The sequence below is a fragment of the Mesoplodon mirus genome, assembly GCF_964341445.2.
Source record: "Mesoplodon mirus genome assembly, chromosome: 11".
NCBI lineage: Eukaryota > Metazoa > Chordata > Mammalia > Artiodactyla > Ziphiidae > Mesoplodon > Mesoplodon mirus.
Window position 1 is genome coordinate 27902799 of NC_138987.1, and position 14246 is coordinate 27917044.

Sequence of the window (14246 nt, forward strand, 5' to 3'; positions counted from 1 at the left end):
TCTTGGAAGAAAAGGCAAAAGTGGGAGGGCCTCCAGAAAAGTATTCCAAAAATCAGAGCCCATAAGTTTTATTTTACATGCCAACTCTAATCAGTTGGTAGGAGCTTTCAGGACTGACAAATTGAGGAGTCTAAAGCCATCACAAGACGCAGTGAAAGAAAGAAGGAAGGAAGGAAGGAAGGGCACTGTGATTGATTAATCACGTCTGCCATGGGTTCAGGTAAGGAGGTAATAGGAGAGGACCTGGGAATCAAAAAGGAATATAAAAGGGGGGCTCCTAAAATGTATTTTTGAATGACTTAAATCTGGCAGGGCATGTACCTGAGTGGAGATATCATGGGTTTTGTCATTAGACAGAGCTGACTTTGAATCCTGGTTCTGCCTCATTTCTTACTGTGTAATCTTGGGCAATTTACAAAACCCAGTCTGTAAAATGGGATTGTTTTGCAGGTTAAATTAAATAATTTATTACAATGATAACAGGAGACACTTACATAGTAATTTCTATTAGCCAGGCATTGTTCTAAGACCTTTATATGTATATTAATTAATGTGATTCCCACAACAACCCTATAAGGTTATTCTTCTCAGTTTACTGATGAGGAAACTGAAGTTCAGGAAGATTAAGAGACCTGCCAAGAAGCTCTGTGACTTCACGGGACTCTCTAAGACTTGACCCTGAAGTTCACATGTGCATAAAATACATTTAATAGAGCACTTCAACTTCAACCAGGCAGACTACAGAGTTATGAACAGGACAGGAGCATGGGTTCACTTGAAGAAAAGAGAAAGAAGGACAAAACCAGGACTTAGGAATTTGGCCTCCAACAAAACACCTCTGGCCTTTTTACTTTTTGCTGGAGCGTGAAAGGCTTACTCCTGATCCACCAAAATAAGCAGGGTGGGGATGTCTTCAGTTTTGCAGACGACCCATTCTGCTTTCTCCTGTGATGGATTGAGGCATTTTTTCACAACATGGCTTTAGACCAGGTGCCGACAAACTCCAGCCAGAGCCTGCCCATCACCGTTTTTTAAAAACAAAGTTTTGTGGGAACATAGCCAGGCTTATTCTTTGATGTTGCTGTTTGATGTTTTTTCCATGGTCATTTCCACACTACTTCCGCATAACTGAGTCATCATGATGGAGACCATCTGGCCTGCAGAGCCACCTATCTGGCCCTTTGCAGGGAACGTTTGCTGATCCCTGCTGCCCACCTTAGGCCAGATTTTCTACATATCAATATGGCATGCATGATCAATCATCTGTCCTTAACCAGGGAAGGGAGAACAAGATGTCCCCTTGGGTGTTTGCCAGGAAAGGTATGAAGTAGGATGTCCCTGAGAAGAACCAGGGTGAAAACACATGTGGTCAGGATAGGATACTGCAGGGACTTCCCTGGCGGTCCGGTAGTTAAGACTCCGCTTCTACTGCAGGGGGTGAGGGTTTGATCCCTGGTCGGGGAACTAGGATCCCACATGCCACATGGCATGGCCAAAAAAATAAAGAATAAATAAATTTTAAAAAAGAATAGGATATTGCAGAGTGCCTATGTTAATCTATGTGATGTGATAAAATGGCTCTGTGTCAACTGGGAATCACAGTGTTAAAAAACAAACTTAAGCAGATTTCTCATCTGCAGCAGCGGTCCCCAACTTTTTTGGCACCAGGGATCGGTTTGGTGGAAGACAATTTTTCCACAGACGGTGGGGGGAGGCTGCGGGGGGGGACGGTTCAGGCGGTAATGCGAGCGATGGGGGGCGGTGCAGGGCGGCAGATGAAGCTTTGCTTGAGCTCACCCGCCGCTCACCTCCTGCTGTGCGGCCCGGTTCCTAACAGCCACGGAGCGGTGCCAGTCTGCGCCCCGAGGGTTGGAGACCCCTGTTCTGTGGGACTTCTCAGGACTTTTAAAATGCCATCATGCCTTGACAGTGCTGAGAGGGGGACATGGCTCACAGAACGTATTTTCCCCACGGGACTATCTTCTTTGGAACATTCTTTGGCAGACGCTGAAATAAAAGAAATCTTTAGAATCATGCCCCCTGGGAACTAGGAATGAAAATGGTGAGGGCTGTGGCTTGCTGAGCATGTCTTTCTCTCAGCAGGGGAAGAAGCAGGAGAGCTAAAGAGAGCCCGAGTGGAAAAAAAGGGGAGGTGTTTGAAGAGAAGAAGGAAGGAAGCAGAACCCTGGAGAGACAATTTGGACGGATGTGAGGAACACCTGGACGACTGGACTATGGGAGGGAACGATGTGTCAAAAGCAGGGCTGTGGCCCAGTGCAGGGTGTGTGGTCACTTTCACCACCACCGTTGTCATCATCAGCACCACCAGAGAAGCTGACCTCCCCTGAGGCCTCACTACTCCGCAGATCCTGCATTATGTCCTTTAGACACATGATGTCGCTTAATTCCCAGTTTACAGATGAAGAGATAGAGTCACCCAGAGTCAAAGTTTATAAAGCTTATAAGTGGCAGCGCACAGACTCACCTCTGTGAGTCGGACCCCAGAGCCTATGTTCCCACCACTGCCCTGCACTGCTCTACTGAGTTAGAGGGAAGCCTGGAATTCCATTATGCAGCACGCAAAGGATACTGTATACAAATGCAGCACCAAAACATTCAGAGGAAAAGACAAAACAAACCAATGTCACTTTGGATATTTGGCTGCACGGGCCAAACAGCTAGAGGACTGACTTTTTTCCACAGCACATTCAGATGTTTGGATATCATATTTTCTTCCCCTCTCTCTTCTTACTCTTGTATTAACTATCCCTTCTTAACTTATGTCATAAATTATATATCAGGCTTAGCCAAAGTATTACGCTTGCTCATAAAGTGAACAAAAGAAGACATTTTTTTGAAAGTTAAAAAGCATTTTCAACCCGACCGTTATGACTACCATATTTACAATAAGCCTCACTTAGATTTCATACAACTGCCAGTTCTTTTGGGGGGGTTGGGGCCCTCAGAATAGCTTCCTAGGACAGATTCTGAAAACATGAATCACAGTTCCATTAAATCTTTTGTGGCTCAGAAACATACAGCATTAAATGCTAGCATTTATCCAGTCCTAGCTAACAGATGATTTCCACACTTAAAATATGATGAAAATAGTAAGTAAATCACACTATTTGGGGGTAGGAGGACGGAGATAAACCCAGGTCTGGAAAAGCAGTCCAGGATGTGAAAAACTTGCACATTGAATATTTTGGATTTGCAGCGATGGCAAAAAAAAAGAAGAAGATGCCGCTAGCATGCTACAAACATCAGCTGGAGGGCCTGAAGGTGGTTTGCGTGGGATAGTCCATCTCTGATTTACTTTCTTGCATCTACAGCAAAATAAAGGACAGCTGCCAGCAGGCCAGGGTGAAATAGAAAGGCTGTCACCCTGCTGTAAATTTCTGTTTACCTGGTGAGCGGTGAGGGCAAGGCTCCTCCGTCCAGAAGAGCTGCAGGGCAGAGCATTCAAATCGTGGCTGGCCCTTGGGATGACGCCCTTTACACTGCTTCAGCTGCTTCTGCAATCCCACTGGAAATCTCAAAGGGCTGGAGAGCCTCAAGGCCAGTATTCCGTTTCCAAGACAGTCTTCCTCCCCCACTGCACCTCCCCTGCTTGTGCAGACTCTGGAGCAGCTCGGGTTTCTTCCACCCCTGTTCCAGGCAGCTGGGAATCTAGGCGTTGTGCTGGCTGAGTGATGTGGCCCCTGAAACCACTTCCAGATGGGCTTGGCGGGTCAGACTTCCTCTCGCAGCCTCCTCCGGCAGCCCGCAAATCATTTCAAAAACAAGGCTGCTCTGGAGGAAAACATTCCAAACTGGAGGAAAGCAGATGCTTGGAGGGTGAATTTCCACCACACGTTGGGTCTAAGGTAAACTTTGAGAGGGCAGAAGTGAAAAAATTAAGTTCATACTGATTTTAAGAATATCTTTCCTGGCCACTAGCTTCTCCTAAAATGCCCTAGTCATTAAAATGCTGTTGTCCCCAAATCAAAGCCCAGATAAAAACTGTGGTCTCCCTTCGACCAAGGCAATGATAGTGACGGAACTTTCAAGATGGTGTGTTTTGTGACTGAACATGGGAAGGAATCAGGCAGTGAATCAACCCCACCCAGCTCTGTGCTGTTCTGTGTTCCTGCCACTGATTCTCAGAAATCCAGGAAATGGTGCCAGCACTTTGCCTGGGATCATGGAATTTATTTAGCAATGGCCTCTCTCCCTCATTCCTATAAAGAAATCAGTCTGCCTCTGCTCACTGCCACCTTCTAAAGTGGTATTGCCCAATAGAAATATAATGCAAGCCACACTGTCATTGAAAATTTCCTAGTAGTCACTTCAAGAAAAGTACAAAGAGGTAAAATTAATTTTAGTGATAAATTTTACTTAACATAATATATACAAAAATATTATTTCAACATGTAATTGGTATAAAACTTATTAACAAGACATTTTACACTTTTTGTTTTGTATGAAGCCTTTGAAATCTGGTGTGTATTTTACACCTGCAACACATCTCAATTCCCAAACTAAATTTTATCAGAAACAATTGATATGTATTTAGATTTGATAAAATTTACAGTTTAAAAAATAGATTCACATATTCAGGTTGCTCCAAACATACTTCAAAATTTTCCAATAACTGAATCTTGAATCAGTTTTTCGATTTAAATTGATTAAAACTAAGTAAAATTTAAAATTTGGTTCCTCGGGACTTCCCCGGTGGCGCAGTGGTTAAGAATCTGCCTTCCAATGCGGAGGATGTGGGTTCGATCCCTGGTCAGGGAACTAGATCCCACATGCATGCTGCACCTAAGAGTTCGCATGCCACAACTAAGGAGCCCACCAGCCTCAACTAAGGAGCCTGCCTGCCACAACTGAGACCCAGTGCAACCAAAAATAAAAAGTAAATAAAATAAAATTAAAAGAAATTATGTTTGTTTAAAAATAAATAAATAAATAAATAAAATTCAGCTCCTCAGTGGCACTAGTCTTTTTTTTTTTGGCTGCATTGGGTCTTTGTTGCTGCAAGTGGGTTTTCTCCAGTTGTGGTGAGCAGGGGCTACTTTCATTGCGGCGTGGGCTTCTCATTTTGGTGGCTTCTCTTGTTTCAGAGCACAGACTCTAGGCTCGTGGGCTTCAGTAGTTGCAGCATGCAGGCTCAGCAGTTGTGGCTTGTGGGCTTAGTTGCTCCGAGGCATGTGGGATCTTCCCAGACCAGAGCTCAAACCCGTGTCCCCTTCATTGGCAGGCGGATTCTTAACCACTGCACCACCAGAGAAGCCCCTCCTTTATTTCTGCTGGGCCATGTGCTGAGCTGCAAGAGGCTTACTGTCTATGACCTGTATTTCCAAATTGGATGCACAGATTCTCCCCTGGGGAAGAAATGAGAATAGAAAGAGATGTAGGATATAAGGGGCACCCTAAGTGTAGTGGCTTCCAGCTTGGGCTCTGGAGACAGACCGACAGACCTAGGTGTTAGCTCAGATGTTACACTTACACATTCCTGAAAATCTCACCTTCAGTTTCCTCATCTGTAAAGTGAGGAAGCTTCTTGTGAGGGTTAAAAGACCTCATGCATGTAATGCACTCAGTAAGGGCTCAGAACATGGAAGTTATTATTATTGTTGTTACATGAAGACACCTCAAGGTATAAACAAGAGAAAGAAATTGTAACAGTAAGCAACCGGTAACTTTTTTCAAAAAGTCCAAATGAGTTATATACTGTTTCAAACACTGGTAGCCTGATACAACTTAATAACCTCTCTGCTTCTTCCCTTCTAATAGAAACACTCTGTCATTTGAGGTGGCAACTGTCTAGTTAAAAATACCTCCTCAGAGGTCCTGAAGCTAGAGCGGCATGTGAGCAGAAGCTGGCTGTCTGTGACTTCCTAGAAAGCTATTGTTTTCCTGGCAAAGAGCTGTTTGGTGCCTTTTGCCCTTTCCTCCTGTCTGAAACCCAACCTTGGTGCCTGGAGGTGGAGTCGCCATCTCGCAGCCCTGTGGATGAAAGGCCCACCCCGTGCTGCTGCATATGGTCCCACGGGCTGCGTGCAGAGACCACCATGGCAAGTCAGTCAGGGTCCCGGCAGGACACAGATGGCCCACCCCAGTGAGCTAATGGTGGAGACTCTGAAAACAGGTACTATTTGAAAAGGTGTAGTCAGTGTTAGGGAAACCTGGTTAAGAATTAATGCTATAGAACTTCTCTGGTGGCACAGTGGTTGAGGGTCCGCCTGCCGATGCAGGGGACACAGGTTCGTGCCCCGGTCCGGGAAGATCCCACATGCCGCGGAGCGGCTGGGCCCGTGAGCCATGGCCGCTGAGCCTGCGCGTCCGGAGCCTGTGCTCCGCAACGGGAGAGGCCGCAGCGGTGAGAGGCCCGCGTACCAGGAAAAAAAAAAAAATTGATGCTATAGTACCAGGAGTGGGAGGAAGCAGCCGCAGGGAAGCGCTGCCCAAGAGGAGCGCCCTCTGTTCACCCCCACTAAAGGGACTAGGAGGTACATTACCCCAACCTTACAATCTCCCGTTGGTGGTGCCTCCCACTGGCCAAACCCAGCTGGAAGTCAGAGACCTGGAGATGTCAGGTGATGTAATACATTTAGGTCAGCCTCACGGCACTGAACAAGTTAAAGAAGAGGAGAGAATAGATCTTCATAAGCCAATGGAAACTATCCGTGCCCCGGCGCTGGGTGACTCAACAGCCCTGCACATGTTAAGTGAGGAGGGCAGAGCTAGAACACAGGAGAAGCCTCAGTCCCGACGGCACCGGGAGTCACCAGAGCAGCCTGAGCTGACTGCTTACGGAGCATCTAACCGTGTGAGGAAAATAAACCTGGATGCGGTTAAGTCACTTTGGTTAGGTTTCGGTTATCTGCCTGAACACAGTCCTATGCCATCTATATGCATTTTCGATTTGTGCTATCATTAGTCAACACAATGTACATCTGAGTCATTATTATTCCATGTTTATTTCTTATTAGTTGAAAGCCAAATGTTCATCATTTCTTACCCAATGGGCCTGCCTTGGCTGAGTGTATTACTTTGTAGATAAGTAGGTAAGATAAACTCTATTAAGGCTGATAAATGTGACGGGAAGGGAAGGAAGCAGCATTGTGCAGCAGCAGTGAATCACTGCATTGGGTCAGGCTGACAAGCCTCTATTTGTTGCCTCGGTCTCCCAGGGCTGGGCTCCAGGATCATCCACATGGGGCAGGAAATACAACTATGGGGGCTTCAATTCCCTCTCTTTGGCTGGTGGGGCTCAGTGATGGGTCATCTCCTTGTCCAGAGCTTAGCTGCTCTGGCTCTTGCCGGCTACCCCCTGAGCTGCAGCAATCGCTCCTGCACCGGACTCTTTGCACAAAGGGTCCCTTTCTCCCACGTGAGATGACTGCTTTTCCTCCCTGGCTTTTGTGCCAGCTCCTTCCTCTGGTAATTGGTGTAAGCTCTACCTGGCCTGGGGTCCTGCCCTGCTCTGGCCAGCTGCCCTCTCCAGGCCTTGGCCGCGGCTCTAGCCATGGCTAGAGCCCTGTGATCTGGGAGCAGACCTCTCAGACACCATCTGCTTCCTTCATCTCAGGAACAGCGCCTGCCTAGGCTCTCTACTGTTTAGCTCTGCCTACCTGCTGGCACTCCTCAAAACCCCTTCTCAGACTTCTGCCAATAAGCCCTTGGCCTGAGTTCTCAACTGATATTAAGGTATCCCTTGGACACGGCCATTTTACACTCTTGGCTGAAAACACTGCACTGTCTGCCACCTCCCAGCACCAGTCCCTCCCTCTCGGACTGACTCCTCAGTGGCCCGTAGCTCAGGAGGAGTAGAAACAGTAGTAATATAATGAAAATGATAGAAGTTCAACAATCTATTACTTACTAAATGCTAACCACGTGCTAGGCATTTCATAAGCGCAGCACTGTCCTTGCTCTGCGTGGCATCAGCACAAATTTCATTCACCACAGTGTAGTTTAATAACATCAGTCCCCCTACACCACAGTTCAAATCTGTTACCACAGTATATCAACTGAGTAATTGGATAATTACTAACTTTGCTGCTAGCTTTTCAGTCCACAAAATTACTACGCTGATAACAGAGCCACATCAATGATGAGTGACCAATCAAGTCACTTCTTTGACAGTCTGTCAGTGATTGGTCACTGGATAGCTGTTATTCGGCTTATGTACAGACAGCAAAGCATGTAGTTGTGTTGCTTCATTAATTCCCAGTGATAAACCCATGTGACATCTACAAAAATGGATAATAGAATTGGCCAACAAAGAAAAACGTTAGCAAAGAAACAAAAAATGATAATAGTGGGAGTGACATTCAAATCAAAGGTAAATGAAGGTAGAGAAGAGATTAGTTGGCCGTGGGATGATACTGTCATTATTCAACTCTAGCTATGCAGCCAGAAAAATCTAGTAAGGGTGATTTTACGAACATAAATAAGGAAAGTGGTTGTGATGAGAGGGATGGAGATATTCCAGAGGAAATGACATGGGCAAAAAATTCACATTAGAGGAACTCTCAAAGGTATTTTACGATGTTAAAAGTGCAAAGGATAAAATATGGGAAGCTGATCCAAACTTAGAAAGGAGTATGACCATCTTCCAAGGCACAGAAAAGATGCTCACTCCTTACAGTAAGTTATAGGGCAAGAAGGTAAGCACTGCTCAGCTGCTCTTGATAAGTTTTATGCCAAAACCAAAACCAAAACAAACCCTAAATATTTAATTTTCATCTTCAATATGTCCAATGTTTTAAATTACAGTAGAACAAATAAACATTAAGTCTACTATTTTTTTCATTTCTTTAGACATTTAAAACCAACAGTAAGAGAACTTTAAATATTTTGACAAAAAGTTTTAAAGATCATGAACAAAACAATTGTAATTTTTCCCATTAGTAATTAAGATCGCTCTGCAGGGTTTCAGCTTCCATGGCCATTTTCACAGAACTGCACTCTCATGCAAAGCAAGGACAGCCTGTACTTTGCATATATTATCTCAGTTGATCTTCAAATTAACCTTAAGAAATAGATGCTACTACAATCCCCATTTAATAGACAAAGCATCTGAAGCTCAAAAAAATAAATAATTTGACCAAGACCACATAGCTAGAAAACGGCTATGCCTATTGAATTCTAAATCCTGTGATCTTAACCTCTATGCTATACTAAGATTCCAGGTAAACGATGGTGTTTGATATGGGGGAGCGGGAGTGAAGGAGAGAAAGTGGTGACAGATGAAGGCATCTTCTCTAATGTAACTTCAAAAGGCTAGAGCAGCACTGTCCAATGAGCTTTCTGTGTTCTAATATATTTTTATAGAATATAAACAACTATATAATCTATGAGATAGACCTATATTCAACCCTAGTACATGTGTAAATCTACATGTACTTCTGAATCCATCTTTTCTTGATCCTCTAGGATCTTGCTCAATCAAGTTCCAACCTGCCCTGAGACAGGCCTACTTGGTTAACTCACCAATTCTCATTTCCAACCTTCTTCTCCCTTGCCTGCTTCTCATTACTGAGGCTAAAAACAAACAAACAAAAACACTTTCCTAGACTCCTATAGCCACCCTCCTGCAAGAAGACCCCCACGGTCTGTTCTTCTCTTCTTTCTCTGTGATAGAACCTTGACTATTACCCGAGCACTTGGCCATTCTAAATAAAAACTACATTTCACAAACTTCCTTCAACTAGCTGTGGCCTTGTGACTAAATACTGGCATATGGGATGTAAGCAGAAATAACACGTACAATTCCAGAATGTGTTCTGGAGAGGGGAACATTCCTTTCCCCTACTCTTTCCTGCTGGCTGGAGTGTAGATGCAATAGCTAGAGCTGGAGCAGCCATCTTGGATCATGAGCTGGAAGGAGGAATTCCAGTCTACAAAGTCTACAAATTCCTGAAGATGTGGTGAAATAGAGCTGCCATGCTGGCTTTGGACTGCCATTTCCGAAGTTCATTTACATGGGAGAAACATAAACTTTTAAAGCCTATTTCTGTCACTATAGCTTACGTAATCTTAATATACCAAATGCCCCAGTTCTGGCCAGTGAAACCTAAGAGCGAGTATGCTGGGTGGCTTCTGGGCAAGATGCTTTTCCTCCCTGTAAAACGGAAGCCCTATTTCCCCATCCTGGCTGTCCTCCTGCTTCATGTCTTTGGGCATGGTTGTATGGGGACACAATGTTCAAAGGTACAACAACCTTCTTTTGACCATAAAGGAAAAGTCAAGAGAAATTCAGAGCTGCTACCTGGAACCGTAACACCACTGAACTGCTGAATTAACCCTAGACCTACCTACCCCAGATTTCTTGCGCAAGATAATTAAGTGCCTTATCATTTAGCCACACTGTGTCGGATATTCTGCTACTTGTAACAAAAAGCATTTCCAAATGACATATTCTTTTGCTATGATTTAAATGTTTGTGTCCCCCTCCAAATTCACATGTTGAAATCCTCACCCCCAAGGTGATGGTGGAGGAGGTAGGGTCTTTGGTATTTTGGTGCTTAGGTCATAAGAGGGGAGCCCTCATGAATGGGATTAACGCCCTTATAAGAGACCCCAGAGAGCTCCTTCATCCCTTTCACCAGGTAAGGATACAGTGAGAAGTCAACAGTCTGAAACCTACAAGAGTATCTTCAGCAGAATCTGACCATGCTGGCACCCTGATCTTGGACTTTCAGTCTCCAGAACTGTGAGAAGTAAATTTTGGTGGTTTATAAATCACCCAGCCTCTAGTATTGTGTTACAGCAGCCTAAGCAGACTAAGACATCTCTATTGCTCCTTCAGTCTTACCTTTTCAACTGGATCCTTCTTCTGAGCCCACAACCATGTTCAAGCCTCATCCTTGGGAAAGAATGAGAAGAGCTTGCTCTGTACACAGCCATTTCTCCCTCCAGCCACTGTTTTTTCTTTCCTTTTGGGGCCAAGTCTCTGTAAAAAGTAGATTATACATGTTATCTGTGTGTCCTCACTTGTTATCCATTCTTCGATCTTCTGTGGCTTCCCTCCTCCCACTCCAATGAATATTTTAATCTAGGCCATTAATAACCTCTTAGTTTGCAGACGTTGCTGCTTCGTATTTTTCTTATCTGACCTCTCTATGGCTCTTGGCTTTGATAACCACTTCCACTCTGTGAAAGCCCCTTAGCCTGTGGCTTCTTTGACATCGCCCTCACCCAGTTCCCTTTTGACTTCTCTGGCTATTCATTCCCCATTTCGTTCATGAGAGCCTCCTGCTGTCTTTACCTCTTAAGAGTTGGTTTCTTCAGGGCACTGTTCTGCCTCATTTTTCTCTTCCCTTTCTACACTCACCTCCTAGGTGGTAACTTCCATTCTTAAAGTTTCAAAGATTGAAGGTAGCTTTCTTGAGAATTGGGGACCTATTCTAGACTCCTCGCTTAAGCAGCGTTGAGTCAAAGGTGCTCTGGTAAAATATCTTTCCCACTGGATTAAGCATCCTGTCATGTATTGAACTGTGTCCCCCCAAAAAAGATATGTTTAAGTTCTAACCTGTGATTGTGACCTTATTTGAACATAAGGCCTTTGCAGATGTAAACAAGTTAAGGTGAGGCCATTAGGTGGGCCCTAATCTGATACGACTAGTGAACTTATAAGAAGAGAAGAGGGGGCCTCCCTGGTGGCGCAGTGGTTGAGAGTCCGCCTGCCGATGCAGGGGATACGGGTTCGTGCCCCGGTCTGGGAGGATCCCATATGCTGCGGAGCGGCTGGGCCCGTGAGCCATGGCCGCTGGGCCTGCGCGTCCGGAGCCTGTGCTCCGCGGCGGGGGAGGCCACAGCAGTGAGAGGCCCGCATACCGCAAAAAGAAGAAAAAAAAAAAAAAAAGAAGAGAAGAAACACAGACACACAGGGACAACACCATATGATGATGGAGGCAGAGGTTGGAGTGATGCTGCTACAAGCCAAGGAAGGCCTAGGATTGACGGCCACCACCAGAAGCCAGAAAGAGGCAAGGAAGTATTCTTCCCTACAGGTTTCAGAGGGATCATGTCCCTGATTTTGGATTTCTAGACTCTAGAACTGTGAGACAACAAATTTCTGTTGTTTTAATCCACCTGGTTTGTGGTACTTTGTTACAGCAGTCTTAGGAAACTAATACAGACCTCCACCACTATCCTGAAGCTCCTTATCTAAGCAACCAGTTATCACTTGTAATCTCCTTTGTCTTAACATTTTGCCTTCATCTCTCCCTTAGTTCAGAGATTTTCAGACTTTCAAATATCATACACCAGTTTTGATTTTTTTTTAATTTGAATATCAACATTGGGTTTGCAACTTTTAACTTTACCCTTAGTCTTTTGCTATAAGGATATTAAAACAAAACAAAACAAAACAAAAAAACTACCATCCACTTACAGCATCAGTCATAAAAGTTAGGACATTTTAACACTAAACTCTCAGAATAAAATACAATTCTTTAAATGAAGTATTTAAAGTTTTATGAAAAACTCATGGCTCTACCCCAACTTTTCCAGTATTGTTTCAGATACCTAAAAACTTTTTAACTGAAACATTTAAGAGCCCAAGTTCTGTATGTGACCAAGAAAAATATCAGTACATAAATATTCATAGCTTTCTTTGTTTCCAGCCACCTTCCTATTCCAATTCCAAATTCTCTTTGACCATATTATGAAAGTGGGGAATTAATCAGTGACAGGAAACACTTGAAAAGCAGGAGCTGGAAAGAATAGTAAGAATTCCTTTTTAAAAGGGAGAGAATTACATCTCAAAAGGAAGTTTAGATGAATGAGAAGGTGGGAGAGGCATGGTTAGGCTTGAGGGAATTGGGGGAGGAGAAATGAACTAGGCATACGAGAGAAATTGAAGATAGTAAGACGAGCGAAATGAAATTTTAGGAAATTTGGCCTACATTATGTGTATTCCCTCTTTGATACCTTCTTGAGAGTGTGAGGTAGTGATTTAAATTGCTTTCATTCCCTCTCGCCCCCACCTCTGCCGCTGGACTTGTATTACTTTGAGTGTGATTCTGTGTAGGACCAGATCACAAAGAAGCCCGGACTTAACAGGGTTACTTATGACTGTATTCACGGTAAGTATGGTTCAGTGGTTAGGGGTTGGGTCTCTGGAATCAGAAGTTCTGCGTTTGAATACTGGCCCTAATTCTTTTCTGCTGTGTGCCCATGAGAAAATTACTTTACTTTTCTGTGCCTCATTTCCCCATCCACGAAAGGGAAATAACAGTACCCACTTCACTGGATTGTTAGGATAATCACAAGTTAATTCATACAAGGCAAGGAGGACAGTGCTTGTCAATGAAAGACCCTCAAATGTTAGATAGTAATGAAAGATAAATCTATATATAACCTCCCACCTGCTTAAGCAAAACAAAACAACTTTCGCGGCTCACCGTTCCTAAACTTCTTGGCATGTCACCCTCCAAATCTGATCTGCCTGATTTGCCTTTGCAGGCTTAGCTCCGACCTTCCCTCCGGTGTTCCTAGCCGCGGGTGGCACGCAGCGCTCGCGGCCTCTCCACCATGGTCCATACTACCTCCCTCCCCCAGCCTTCGGGGGCATCCTCTACGCCCAGGCGCTCTGCGCGCAGTCACGCCCTCGGCGGAGATGGACTTCCCTCTCCTCTCCCCGCGCTCCCCGCACTTCAAAACCTCTACGAGAGCTTTTCTCTTGCTGTGTTGTCATTGTTTAAAGCATCTGTCCCCAACCTTTTTGGCACCAGGGACGGGCTTCGTGGAAGCCAATTTTTCCACGGAATGGGGGGCGGGAATAGTTCAGGCGAAGAGGAAGCTTCGCTCACCTCCTGCTCACCCCCTGCTGTGTGGCCCCTTTCCTAACAGGCCCGGACAGGTTGCGGTCTCCGGCCTGGGGGTTGGGAACCCCTGTTTTAAAGGGTCTGACTTGCCCGCACATCCTAGATGCTCAAAGTGGCCGTAAAGGAAAACGCTGTATCTTCTCCCGCAAATAAAAAACTGGAGGCTCTGGACGGGGAGGGGAGACTGGTCGGTAGGAAATTTCCTTCCACCCTAAAATCCCTTGTCCAGGGTGCCAACACCAGCCACGTCACCCGGGGGCGGGGCTCCCTTGCCAGGACCCCCTCTGCTCCCCGCAGCCCTCCATCCTCGCCCTGGACGCCCGCGGTCACGTGACCATCACCTTCCTCCGTGCGGTTCCCCTCCTCCCGCGTGCACAGCTGGAGGCGGGTCCCAGCCCTCCTCCCGGAGCAGCGGCGCCGGAG

At 45.3% G+C, this 14246-nt stretch overlaps 1 protein-coding gene across 9 annotated transcripts in view; it reads right to left on the reverse strand.

Moving 5' to 3' along the window:
* Positions 1-10945, reverse strand: part of GLT8D2 (glycosyltransferase 8 domain containing 2) — a 48911-nt gene extending 37966 nt beyond the window's left edge. For 7 of the 9 annotated variants that reach the window (XM_082636711.1, XM_082636712.1, XM_082636713.1 and 4 more), the window contains exons 1-2: positions 10808-10945; positions 3407-3871 (exon numbers count right to left, since the gene is read on the reverse strand). The gene's annotated coding sequence lies outside the window, so the exon portion shown is untranslated. Of the gene's footprint in view, positions 1-1634; positions 2008-3406; positions 4024-10807 lie in introns of those variants that run through there. The other 2 variants (XM_082636707.1, XM_082636706.1) reach the window with 2 other exon arrangements.
* Between the last annotated feature and the right edge of the window lie 3301 nt (positions 10946-14246).